Source organism: Cololabis saira, chromosome 15 (genome assembly GCF_033807715.1).
Source record: "Cololabis saira isolate AMF1-May2022 chromosome 15, fColSai1.1, whole genome shotgun sequence".
NCBI classification, from domain to species: domain Eukaryota; kingdom Metazoa; phylum Chordata; class Actinopteri; order Beloniformes; family Belonidae; genus Cololabis; species Cololabis saira.
Window position 1 is genome coordinate 41331668 of NC_084601.1, and position 13760 is coordinate 41345427.

A 13760-nucleotide genomic window follows, 5' to 3' on the forward strand; every position below is an offset into this window, starting at 1 on the left:
TCTATCTCCATCAGGAGCTCTTCTCTGCACTCCGATATCTTGTTCGTAGCGTTTTTTTTAAAACACTGGGAAACAAACAACAATATGAGGCGTGTATCTGGTACCTTAAGCCAGTGGTCCCCAACCTTTTCTGCACCACGGACCGGTTTAATGTCAATGACAATATTTTCATGGCCCAATCTAAAGGTGTAGCTGATAAAAACTAAATAAAATGACAAGGTCAGCATTAAAAACTGTGGTATTTTCGCTATAGTAATAATAATGAATAATAATAATAATAATAATAATAATAATAATAATAATAATAATAATAATAATAAATAATCAAACATAATTTTTGAAAACATTTATTGAAATAATGGAAATTGTAAATTACCAATATCAGAATTTCTATAAATGTGTTTTTATGTTGTTTTTTTTCTCATTAACGTTATTTAAAGCCAGGCTTTTATTTTATTGTTATATATTAAGGAGACCAATATTTAGTATTTTTATTTTGAAGGCATCTCGCGAGACCTTGTAAACATCCAGCGCTTCAGACTTTAACGGTAAAAGTGTAACGGCAGTAGAAAGTGTGTCTGAAAGACTAAGCGAGTGTCGGGAATGCTAAATTGGAGCCTAACTGACACTGCTGATGAGGATTTGTGCAAATTTTATACCGTATTTATGTCCAGCTTGAGTTTGGTCGCTCATGTATTGTGGAAGCTTTATTGCCGACCGAGCGAGCAGCTCGGTCTGTATTTAAGTTAAATTAAACTTATATGAATGTAGAAAGACTAACTATTTTATTTTATAACTTTATAGCTCTTATGGTGTGTTTGCAGTGTATTTACTGTACATTCAAGAAATAAAAACTTTGTGAACCCTCAGTTTGAGAGTCAACCATCAGATTCTACAGAAATTATTTTTTCTTTCTGTGCGGCCCCGTACCGGGCTGTGCCCCGGAGGTTGGGGACCACTGCCTTAAGCTAGCGCTTCCTCAGTTAGCTTGCTCTCACACGTGTCCGGCGTTACAGCGTTTTTCTCCAGAGTTGGAAAGGTCTTTCGCCGTGAAATAATGTCCATTAATCATCTCCAAATTGTTACAGCACTCACTGGGACGACTTGGTGGTGCAGACATGGACTTTATTTCAGCGGAAGACAGGGTAAAACCATACGGTTGCTCTGAGGCATTCAGTACATTTCTCTGCTTTTTTCCCTCAACTCTAAAAACCAACAAAGAACAAGGGCTTCTTCTCTGGTGCTAACCAGCACTATCATGTTAGTGACACAGTTGCTCTGCTGGCGTTATCTAACAGGCGCTACACATGTAACTCAAGGTTTTGTAATCAAGGCCTGGATCTCTACGTACACATACCTAGATATATACGAAAAACAACCATGTCCCATGAAGGCCGGTTAGCTCAGAAGGTCAGAGTGTGGTGCTAATAACGCCAAGGTCATGGGTTCAATCCCCATACTGGCCAAACTGGTTACCAGTTAAACTCTGGGGATCTTACAAAGTTTCAGTTTTTAAAGATCGTATGTTTCATTGTTAACTTTATGTGGACCAAGAATTATTCACGTCTGCAGGATCACCTACCTTGAAGAAAGGATGAAATAAAGATGACTTTTAAACATAAGGAATGTAATAAGTTTATAAAGCGAGGGGAAGTTTATTTGTAATAGACATTCCATGTACAATTCAAAGTGCTTTACATTAAAACATTTGAAAAATGAGGATAGAAATATGTGTCAGTGATAAATAATTATCATCCAACAATAAAAAAGGCTCTAAATGCTCTGGTTCTCCAGGTTCTCTGACAGGTTGTTGTGGCCGAGTGGTAAAGGCTTTCCAATGCCTTATATTTGTAAAAATATGAAGAAAAGAAGAAACTAAATATTCAGACAATAACCTGAGTAGCTCAGCTGGTAGAGCATCAGACTTTTAATCTGAGGGTCCAGGTTTCAAGTCCCTGTTCAGGTGGATAAACTGCTGACCACAATTTCTAACTGTTAAGAAACAACCGGATTATTTTCAATGTCCATCTCAAGCTATTAAATAAAAAACAAAGGGTGAAATACAGAGACAAAGCTCTCTTGCAAGACCTCGGTAGTTCGGATTCAGAGCATCACACTCTTAATCCATGGGACCTGTATTTTTCCAAACAATAACTGTGCCCAACTCTGCCCAAACTTGACAAACTGCTCGATCGATTGTAGAAGGATGCAAAGGACAACTCAAATCTTCTTACTCGTAAGTTTTTATTTTCTTGAAGATGGGTTTAGTTTGATGGTTTAAATCGGGATAATCAAATAATGGAATGGGATAAAGAAGAGTAGTAGTAGTAGGTTGATAACCTTTAAGATAAACAGAAAAGACATTAATTAGACTCAATTTAAACAACAATCAGTAAGCATTTTTCCTTTAAGATTTCTAAATAATATGTCACTCAGTGTTACTCAAACATTTAAATTAACTTCTCAAAGTTAATTTCTTAACTTAATAGTTTCTCAAATGATCAATATTAACTAAACATAAAGTAACATCATGTTTGACTACTTTCAATAATCTATACATGCTTAGATTAACATAAACAAATTAAGTCAACTTAAATTGCATTGGATTTACTAAACTAAAAAACCAATCACATCCACATTCAAACTGGTTCTTTCTACCAGTTGCGTCTTTCAATGGATCAGGTGTGTGGTCAGGAGTTACCAGGAGAGAGATGGAGCTAACCGAGACCAGACCAAACATTTCCTGCCATGCCTTCCTGTGCACAGGTGAACATGGCCCCAATTAGTGACTTCCTGGGAGCAGCAGTACTGTGTGTGGTCGCCCTCTGCTGGTTTGGAGTATGAAACTTGGTATTTGACACAACAATAACGGAACAATGTTAATGGCAGCAAAGTGGGACTTGTTCACTCTGAGCCACATGTAGATGATATCAGTGCCAGGACTGAGTGTGTGAGTGACTACATCACCTTCTGTGTGGAAAACATCATCTCCACCACAACACAAAGGTGTTTACCCGACAATAAACCCTGGATCACCAGTGACCTGAAGGAAATCCTCAAACAGAAGAAAAGAGCCTTCAGGGAGGGAGACAGAAGATTATTGAGGTCAGGACAAAAACTACTGAAAGTCCAGACTAAAGATAAGGAGGAGGAAGCCGGAGAACAAGCTGCAGCAGAACAATGTGAGAGATGTGTGATCTGGGATGAAGAAGAACAGGCTTCAGGCAGAAGGAGAACCAGATAGATGGAGGTCTCATCTTCCAGCTCATTCATGGTTTTTCTACTGCTCCATCATCGTCTCCTCCGGCACCAGGAGATGCTGGACCCGTCCACCTCCCACCTGTCTGTCTCTAGCATTCTCCTGCTACTTCACCGCATGTTTAGCTGAAACCCAGCTGCTATCTCCACTCCAAGCTAAAGAGAAACATCTTTTATCTGATTATGATCAGAGTATTGTTGTCCATGTGGACATAGGTGTCGACTGTTAGAACTCATGTTCATAATGACTGCTGAGTTTCCCCCAAAAAGATAAGTTCACTCTTAACTCCCTCTCATGTTTGCTGCATGGGCTGGAATTGAACCGAGGTCAACTGCTAGCAGATATGCTGACCACTAAACCACCAACGCTGCAGGAGACGTCACAGTTGACCAGCCACATGAGCAGGTGAGCAGTCATGATGTCAGGAAAGTAACTGTTTGTTGATGGTTTCTTCAAAATCCCAAGCTACTTACCTCCATTTGTCCTTCACCTTATACAACAACTTCTACATTAACGATTGAATGTTTGCATGTATATTCAGTTAGACACGTGTTGTATGTCATCCATTGCTTTACAGCAGGGGTTCTTAACCTTTCTGACCTTGGGGCCCAATTTTTTCAGTACAGAGGGGCCCGGGGCCCATTAAATACACTGTATAGCAGGGGTATTCAACTAAAACTTTAAGAGGTCCATTTGGAGAAAATTTACTCAAGCGAAGGTCCAGAACATCATTATATTTATATATATATATATATATATATATATATATATATATATATATATATATATATATATATATATATATATATATATATATATATGTGTGTGTGTGTGTGTATATATATGTGTGTGTGTATATATTCAAGTAGCCTCATAGTTGTATCAACATCTGCATCTGACTGTTATATTAAAAAAGTACATATTTGCCAATTAACATGTTTAACTTGAATTAAACATATTTTTTTCTCTTAAAAATAAAGTAGATTTTATTTTATTTTTCAAATGCTATCTTATTTTATTTCTCTACCAGCACTTTGAATTTCCCCTTTTCTTTGTTAATTGTCTCAACACATTTTTATACTAAATTAATATAAACACATCTTAACAATTTAACAGTTTTGCAGTTTTTCTTTCTTCCCCTCTTATAATCTTATGCCCCCACTTTCTGTTGTTCAGTGAGAGAACTGAGCTCTGATTTCTCCTGCCAGGACTTTAAATCTGGGCTGGATGGTGTCAGGTTCTCATATGCATGTGGAGGTGCTCATTGATGAGCCTGAAACGATATTTAGTTTTAATTATGTTCACTGTGGAGAAAGCTGCTTCACAGCTGTATCTGGACCCAAACATGGGCAGGATCTTTTAAGATGGTCAGTTTATTTTCTGTGACTTCAGTTCAGACTTGAGTGGATATGTTTGATGAAAAACTTTGTGTTTTGTTTCAGTGGCGTTTCACTTTCGCACTTTGAACGCCACGGTCTCTGAACGTATGAGACACTGGTTTTGTCCCAGTGGGAAGACTGAACAGGATGAATTTGTCCATTCCGGGTTGCATATTTAAAAATGCAGCGAGGACAAAACTTAGTTTGATTTTACTTTAAGTTATTTACATTAATAAGTTGTCAGGACTCAGTGTGTCGGGTTCATCCGAGCCTGATCAGCTGCGACGGGCACAGCCCGCACCGCAGCTCTCTGGTCGCGCTGCAGCAGTTACTTTCCGATGCTTTTTCGAAAGCCCGAACAGTCCAGTCCAGCAGACACGACAGCCCACGCATCTACATCTACCATCCTTCAGCAGTAACGACGGAGCCCACCGCCCGAGCGGCAGCCTCAGCCGACCTCCCCGGCCGCGGGGACGCGTCAGGGTAAATGATCACGCCGCGCTCGCTTGCTCTGGGCGCAGACCCAATTAATCGATCCCTAATCCTGGCGGATCTAAACCTACTCTGTGCAAAATGAAGGATTTTCTCTGTAAAGACACACCATTTCTCTTACTATTACACGTACAGCTAGCTGAGTGTCTTCTTCTCCTCATTTGGTCGGGAGTTGCTATGCAGTCCCGCGGCCCCCGCGGCCCACACGTACAAAACTGAATTTTTTTTGGCGGCCCACTAGATGGCGCTCGCGGCCCAAGTGTGGGCCGCGGCCCTATGGTTAAGAATCACTGCTTTACAGCATCCTCTTAGAAAGAGACCATAGACTTGGAGAGGTTTGATAATGACAACTGTCATTGACATTTGAATGAACAGCTCTCTCTTCGTACCTACTCCTGACTGGATTACAGCTTTCTCAAGAACCCTGGCAGTGACGGTCAGCCAACGACTGTTCCCTTATGAGCAACAATTATCATCTCAGTATGAACGAGGCCTGTTAAAACGTCATGAGTTCAGTCTGCTTTTACTGCTTAGGAAATGTTAGAAGAAGCACTTGCTACACTGAGAAACATTGTAAGTGTTTGTGTTGACAAACAGTTTCCTCCCAAACAGAGAAAGTGAAGACTTTATCCAACCATGTGGAAAAAAGACAAACTGGATCCATTTTTCCACAAAGACTGTTTTTTATCATTACAGGAGTGATATACTTAATTGTTAGTTTAAAGGCTGTGCTGGGATTTGAACCCAGGATCTCCTGTTTACAAGACAGGTGCTTTCTTTCAAAGATAACCCGTGTTTTAGTGGTAAACATTCTGGCCAGTATGGGGATTGAACCCATGACCTTGGCGTTATTAGCACCACGCTCTGACCTTCTGAGCTAACAGGCCTTCATGGTGAGGGTTTCTTTTTCGTACGTATGTATGCATGTATATGTTTGATCCAGGCTGGGTTTACAACATCTTGAGTTACATGCACAGTCTCCCGAACCAAGTAGAGACTTTTTTAAGTGAGGTCAAACTTGGGAAGTAACTGACTGTCAGACACACCACGTAAAGAAATACACATTTGGTCAAAAAGAATTGCAGGAGTACCCCACCTTGTGGCACGAGTGAAGAACAGCAAACCATTAAAGTCATAGAAGTGACTAAAAGGAGAAGAACCAGACACTACCTGCTTCTCAAGCAGTCCACATCTCTTAGAAGAACTTTAAGTGTGAATTAACTTTGGTTAAGAAATCTTCAATGTGATTTTCTTCCTTTATTAAGCTACATGTCATTTAACCATTTCACCACCACAGTTGAATTATGAATGAATGAAACATCTCTAATCTTTCTCTCCTCCAAAGACAGATGAGTTTAGAGGCTCTGCTGGGATTTGAACCCAGGATCTCCTGTTTACTAGACAGGTGCTTTGACCAACTAAGCCACAGGGCCACCGTAATGTCTCAGTTACCTCGTCTCCATGGTGATTTCTCTTACCAAAGACAACCGGGGCCTGACATACTAACACTGCGTAATGCGTAAAGCGTGTGTGTGTGTGTGTGTGTGTGTGTGTGTCACATGACTCAAACAAGCTTGGGGTCTTTATGACCAAGATAAGAGTGTGTGTGAGAGTTAGTAGGAGAGGAGAAAACAATAAAGTAAATAAACACACTTAAACTAACAACACGGTTGTGACGGGATCAGCGATCCAGCTCACAACGTAAAACTAAGTTTGTGTTAACTAAGTTTCTCTGCCCAGACACAAAACAGCCCTTACGTGGATCATTGTAAATGAAGAAAAGGTGATTTGGTCTGGCCGGTCAGCGTTCCTTGATGAACAGCCGGGTGATTATGCTCAGCAGGGGATCCTGATTAAGAGCGGCTCTCACTCTCTCCCGTTATCCGTGCTGTGGATGAGGGTTCTGCAGCGAGGGCACAGCAGCTGGTTTCCTTCAGCTCCAGGTCGGTCCAAAGGCGTTCACATCCAGGCGTGCAGGGTCCCTGGTTCTGCTCCTCTTGAGGCTCGGAACACTCGTGGGCCACCAGTTGCAGCGCTCCAGATAAGACGTTTCTTCGGTCAATGATCCTGGAGGGGCCAGCTCGTGGCTAGACGCACGTCATGCTAAAGTGGTAGTTCCTGCTCACAGGGAACTCTCTTGGCAGGTCCGAGGTGCAGAGATCCTGTAGGAAAAAGAGCAAAAGAGAAGAGAGGGCGAGAGAGAGGGGGGCCTTGCTCTTTATAGCTGCGCCCAAGAAGTCAATGTGGCTCTTCCTGCAGTTTGGGGTCTGTGTCCAATCAGAGGGTTGTTCCCTATCACTGTAGGGCCTTAGATGCAAATTCTGCTTGGAAACACCATGGGGGGGGGGGAGGGTTTCCTTTGTTCCAAACATGTGGTCAGGTGTTGTAAAACTCGAGCCTGGTCTCAGTTCGAGGCACAGAATTGGGCCTCAAAGCTAATCCAAGGCCTTTACTGTTCACATAATCACACAGTCGCATAATTCACGTAGGACTGTGGCCCAAAACCAGGAATGTGCACCTTCCAGGGTCCTACATGCAGGGAGAGTCCACTGTTCCTGGGTACGTTTCCTGGCTTTGGGCCTCTTATATGTGGAAATGCTACCGCTGAAGTCCTAGTGGCCTAGTGGACAAGGAACCGGCCTCCTAAAACAGGAATTGTGGGGCCAAGTCCCACCTAGGGTGTTTGAACATGTGGTGAATCACTGCAAAACTAAGCTGAAAGGTCAGATTCACGATGGAACTCAAAATCTCTATACCAAGCTGTTCAGAGAGGTCAGATTAGGCACTCCCTTCCAGGTAACCAATTTTATGATAATTCAGCGTATCCTTATAAACTTTGTTATTCTGAAAGAAACCCTCAATCCTCACTCTTACTTCAGCAGTGTCCTCTAACAGAGCCAAGGCTGACAGTGTGATTTGAGGTATACATTGTTTTGCACCAACCTTTAGTTTTATGTTCAGACCATGTGGTTAATTGTGAAATTGTTGCATTTCGACTCCTGTGTAACTTATTTGGTGATGTGGGGACTGCCGTGCCCTTCATGTGTGGTAGTGAACTTGTTGTTGAAGTCACTTTTCCTCATATGTTGGACTTCACTGCATCCCCAGTGAGTGTCGCCATAAGACAAAACCTCAGAAATGTGCGTAAGCCAGAATTAATGTGTGCGTGAAGGACCACAACTTTTCACGTTCAATCACTTTTTGAACATCCAACCGTAAGCGTACTAAGTGGCGCACGTACACTCTTTGTACATGTTACGTGCCACAGAGGTAGGATTTTCTGTGGCTCTGCATTTCTCTTCCACCTTCTCCTCCCCTCCCTACCACTCATTCTCTGCAGGTGAGGTCCATAACCAGCAGCCATTCACCACCCATCTCCCATTGGCCAGCCTCTGGTTCCCTGTCTCTGCCCTCCTCCAATCAACTCCACCTGTGCCCTCCTCCAATCAACTCCACCTGTGCCCTATAAAAGGGCTGTTTGCCAGTTCCTGCTGGCTCTCTCTCATAGCAAGTTGATGGTTGCTTGCTTGCTTGCTAGAGTCCAGAAGCACATCCTGCTGTTATTGCTATTATTCTGCTTCATAGTCTGGTGTATATGCCCTGCCTTGGGACAGGTAAGACGGGGGCCCCTATACACAGGCATCACGTAGTAGAATCTATGTTTAGTCACATTAGGTAAGGGATGGTTGCCACTATTGTATTTTTGTCCCACTGGTTAGTGTAGTTAGGCAGACAGGCTTTTGGTTTCCTTATTAGACAGTTAGATAGAACTGTGTTTTTCCTTAGCTGCTTATTTGTTATTTTGGCAACATCCACGTCCCCTGGCAGTGGCATACTTTTGTTTGGTCATTTTGTACACTTGTAAATATTGTAAATATCTTGCTGGAGTGTAAGTAAAATCAAGCACCCCAGTTTAAAACCCTGTGTTGTCTCAGTTATTTGCACCTTTTTATGCTTGGGTTCCCTACTGGTTTAAATGTCATGCTATGTGACCCTTGGTCTCAACACCTGTACATGGCCTGACCAGGGGTTTCGTAGCATGAAAGTGGGGGCTCGTCCGGGAAATTTCTGAGCATTTGGGGGTGCAAATACTTGGTTCTCTAGACTTGAGGTGATAGTTGGTTTTTGTGCGTTTTTTGTTGTACCATGGCATCCGGTTTTGATTTAAACCAGTTCATTGCAAACCCTTCCCGTGAGTCATTTGAGAAGTGTCGCAAGGCTGACCTGATTTCGGTGGCCAAACATTATAGTATTGTGACTGACAGTGGTGCCCTTAAAAGGGAGTTAAAACCAGTGGTGCTGGAGGGGTTAGTGGACAGAGGTGTTCTGGGTGGCCCTCTGGAGGCTGGGCTGGTTGGTGCAGCCTCCCCGGAAACAGTGGTGAGGGTAAGGTCGACGCCGACCTTGCCAAAGGGGGACCCTAACGCTTACTCACCGTCCCCAACGGGGTCCCTGGATGGCGCTAAGCTCAAGTTGCGTCTGGCTCGCCTCGACAGAGAGCGGGAGGAGAAAAGGGAACTCCGAGAAGCTGCGGGAAGAGCTCAGAGAGCTGAACTTGACCAGCAGCTTGCCATCTGCAGGCTAGAGCTGGAATTCCAACTGGAGACAGCCATAAGGCTGCGTAAGTTGGAGCTGGAGTCCTCTCCCCAACCCGTGGCACCGTCCACCTTCTCCGCCTTCGTCTCTCCGTCCACAGTGGCGGCTCCTGCCTCTTCAATTGGCACCCATGGTCCACTCACCTCCACTGCCTCGCCAACACCACCTGGTAGATATGATTTATTTCGGCACATAGAACTTCCTCCCTTCCGAGAAACGGAAGTGGATTCTTTTTTTCATACTTTTGAACGCCTTGCGACTGTTCTTAATTGGCCAAAAGAGAACTGGTCCACTCTGCTGCAGTGCAAGCTAACCGGTAAAGCACAACACGTAATAGCCTCATTGCCTCTTGCCGATAGTCTTGATTATGATGTGTGTAAGTCTGCTGTACTCAGAGCCTACGAGCTCGTACCCGAAGCCTACAGGCAGCAATTTCGAAACTTCAAGAAAAGTCCCACTCAAACTTTTGTAGAGTTTGCTAGAGAGAAGGGCGAACGGTTTGATAAGTGGTGTGCTGCTAGCAAAGTCACTGATTTTGCTGGACTTCGAGAGCTAATACTCTTAGAGGAGTTTAAGAAGTGTGCTTCAGAGCGTTGTGTTGTTTATTTGAATGAGAAGAAGGTCTCTCAGCTTCATGAAGCCGCTATTTTTGCTGATGAGTATATGTTGACCCATAAGGAGGTGTTTGTGGCGCCTCGAGGTAAGGGTTTTGGTGTGGCTAACTCTGCCCCTCCTGCCGGTGCTAAGGAGGAGAGGGAATGCTATTATTGCCACACTAAGGGTCATGTCCAGAAGGATTGTTTTCAGTTGAGGAGAAAGAATTCTGGTTCCTCTAAACCTGCTAATGCTAAACCGATGGGTTTTGTTAGGACAGTGTCTGAGCAGACTCCAACCAGTGCTGTTCCTACATGCTGTGACGGCTTCAAGCCTTTCACATTCGAGGGCATGGTGTCCTTGGTTGGTGACCCCGGTAGTAAGAAGCCGATTCGTATTTTGAGAGACACTGGGGCGGCTCAGTCCTTCCTGCTAAATGATGTGCTGCCTCTGTCGGATGCAACATTTTCTGGTGCACACAACATTGCTCAAGGAATTGATATGAGTTTCATTAAAGTTCCACTACACAATGTGTTTCTTGACACAAAACTGGTTTCTGGCTGCTTTAAGGTAGCTGTGTGCCCTGCTTTGCCTGTTCCTGGTATAGACCTCATTATGGGGAACGACATTGCAGGTGACAAGGTTTGCCCGGTGCTGGAGATTGTTGAACACCCCAATGTCATGGCTATGCCATGCGGCTCAGATGTCCACCCAGGTATATTTCCAGCCTGTGTGCTTACACGAGCTCAGGCACGCAAGGAGAGTGGGGCGGTTCACTTGTCAGACTCCATTTTGGCCACTCCACTTGCGACTGACGTTTTTCCCCAGCATTCAACTGGCCAAGCGAAGGTAAAATCAAAGCCAGTCCATATGCCTTCCATTACACTTCCAGTTACTCGCAACGAGATAATTGCTGCCCAGAAAACTGACCCCTCTTTAGCTCATTGCTTTGCATTGGCTGTTTCCCCTGTGGCTGCAAGGGGCAAACCAATAGCCTATTTTGTGGAAAATGACTTGCTAATGAGGAAATGGTCATTGCCTGCTGCAGCTGGCATGGACTGGGGTGTGATGACCCAGGTGGTTATGCCTACCCCCTTTCGCCACCAGGTTCTGCTGTTGGCTCACGAGACTCCTTGGTCTGGTCATTTGGGGATAACTAAAACTTACAACAGGGTACGGAAGCATTTCTTTTGGCCTAAGTTACGATCTTCTGTTGCGCAGTTTTGCAAAACCTGTCATCACTGTCAGATCACCGGAAAACCAAAACCAACAATTACTTACTTGGGCAAGGAGGTTGGATTGGGAAAGGTACGGGCTGTGCATGCTAAGGTTATGGCTATTGTTAATTATCCAGCCCCAACGAACAAACGCGAGCTGCAACGTTTTATTGGGATGGCTGGCTACTATCGCTCGTTCTGCCGTAACTTTTCCTCTGTAATAGCTCCTTTAACTAGTTTGCTCAGTGATGCTAAACAGTTTGTTTGGACTTCAGATTGTCAGCAGGCCTTTGAGAAGGCCAAGGCTTTGCTTTGCAGTGCCCCGGTGCTTGCTGCTCCAGACTTTACTCTGCCCTTCAAGTTAGAGGTAGACGCAAGTGCCTTGGGAGCTGGGGCTGTATTGCTTCAAGAGGATGCTGATGGACTTGATCACCCCGTCTGTTTCTTCTCCCGAAAATTTACTAAGCCACAGCTTAATTATTCCACCATTGAGAAGGAAGCACTGGCCTTGATGCTGGCTTTGCAACATTTTGAAGTTTATGTTGGCTCGAGCTCTGTACCTGTCGTCGTCTTCACCGATCATAACCCACTAACATTCTTGTCCAGAATGTATAACCAGAACCAGCGCTTAAAGCGATGGGCTCTCATCGTCCAGAACTACAACCTGGACATAAGACATAAGAAAGGTTTAGACAACGTGATGGCTGATGCGTTGTCCCGCATCTAAGTGTCACAATAGTTTTTGTTTTGCTTGTGAACAAACTTAGAGTAAGTTTGTTCTTGTCGGTGGGCGTGTTACGTGCCACAGAGGTAGGATTTTCTGTGGCTCTGCATTTCTCTTCCACCTTCTCCTCCCCTCCCTACCACTCATTCTCTGCAGGTGAGGTCCATAACCAGCAGCCATTCACCACCCATCTCCCATTGGCCAGCCTCTGGTTCCCTGTCTCTGCCCTCCACCAATCATCTCCACCTGTGCCCTCCTCCAATCAACTCCACCTGTGCCCTCCTCCAATCAACTCCACCTGTGCCCTATAAAAGGGCTGTTTGCCAGTTCCTGCTGGCTCTCTCTCATAGCAAGTTGATGGTTGCTTGCTTGCTTGCTAGAGTCCAGAAGCACATCCTGCTGTTATTGCTATTATTCTGCTTCATAGTCTGGTGTATATGCCCTGCCTTGGGACAGGTAAGACGGGGGCCCCTATACACAGGCATCACGTAGTAGAATCTATGTTTAGTCACATTAGGTAAGGGATGGTTGCCACTATTGTATTTTTGTCCCACTGGTTAGTGTAGTTAGGCAGACAGGCTTTTGGTTTCCTTATTAGACAGTTAGATAGAACTGTGTTTTTCCTTAGCTGCTTATTTGTTATTTTGGCAACATCCACGTCCCCTGGCAGTGGCATACTTTTGTTTGGTCATTTTGTACACTTGTAAATATTGTAAATATCTTGCTGGAGTGTAAGTAAAATCAAGCACCCCAGTTTAAAACCCTGTGTTGTCTCAGTTATTTGCACCTTTTTATGCTTGGGTTCCCTACTGGTTTAAATGTCATGCTATGTGACCCTTGGTCTCAACACCTGTACATGGCCTGACCAGGGGTTTCGTAACAGTACATGAGGCCCCTGATGGATGAGTTTTATCAGTTTTGTCTGAGGTTAAGACAGACAAGATTTAACAAGCCTTTTTTCCCCATTCAAATATCGATCGTTGTTGGCAGGATTTGAACCTGCGCGGGGAATCCCCAATGGATTTCGAGTCCACCGCCTTAACCACTCGGCCACAACAACCACTCCTATATGTGTGAATCTGCAGAATCAGACAATTTAGAGACTTTTTAAAACTGGATGATTTTACTTTATTACTTTGACACATATTTTTATCTTAAATGTTGCTATTAAATCACTTTAAATTGTACATGAAATGTGGTATACAAATAAACTTGCCTTGTGTCTCCTGATAAACAAATGAAATTCGTTTTTTATTAAGATTATCTTTTGTTCCTCCTTTCATCAAGTCAGGTGATTATGCAGACTTGAACAATTCCAGGTACATATCAAAGTTTTCTGTTGCAGCTAAAGTTTGTCTGGTTGGTGAACTCGTGAGGATGGATAAATAAAAAAACTGAAAGTTCATTATGACCCTGATGTGAGTTGAACACATAACCTTCTGATCTGGTGTCAGACGCGCTACCATTGCACCACAGAGCCTTTTCTGACACGGTCTGAG

At 43.8% G+C, this 13760-nt stretch overlaps 6 non-coding genes across 6 annotated transcripts; 2 read left to right on the top strand and 4 right to left on the bottom strand.

The window, feature by feature from the left end:
- The first annotated feature begins 1392 nt into the window (after positions 1–1392).
- Positions 1393–1466, top strand: trnai-aau (transfer RNA isoleucine (anticodon AAU)). Its single transcript has one exon. It is a non-coding gene; the product is annotated as a tRNA-Ile (tRNA).
- A 427-nt stretch (positions 1467–1893) lies between these two features.
- trnak-uuu (transfer RNA lysine (anticodon UUU)) lies at positions 1894–1966 on the top strand. Its single transcript has one exon. It is a non-coding gene; the product is annotated as a tRNA-Lys (tRNA).
- A 3977-nt stretch (positions 1967–5943) lies between these two features.
- On the bottom strand, positions 5944–6017 carry trnai-aau (transfer RNA isoleucine (anticodon AAU)). Its single transcript has one exon. It is a non-coding gene; the product is annotated as a tRNA-Ile (tRNA).
- A 472-nt stretch (positions 6018–6489) lies between these two features.
- Positions 6490–6563, bottom strand: trnat-agu (transfer RNA threonine (anticodon AGU)). Its single transcript has one exon. It is a non-coding gene; the product is annotated as a tRNA-Thr (tRNA).
- A 6676-nt stretch (positions 6564–13239) lies between these two features.
- trnas-cga (transfer RNA serine (anticodon CGA)) lies at positions 13240–13321 on the bottom strand. The gene has a single exon. It is a non-coding gene; the product is annotated as a tRNA-Ser (tRNA).
- Positions 13322–13669: 348 nt separating this feature from the next.
- trnaw-cca (transfer RNA tryptophan (anticodon CCA)) lies at positions 13670–13741 on the bottom strand. The gene has a single exon. It is a non-coding gene; the product is annotated as a tRNA-Trp (tRNA).
- Positions 13742–13760: the final 19 nt, after the last annotated feature.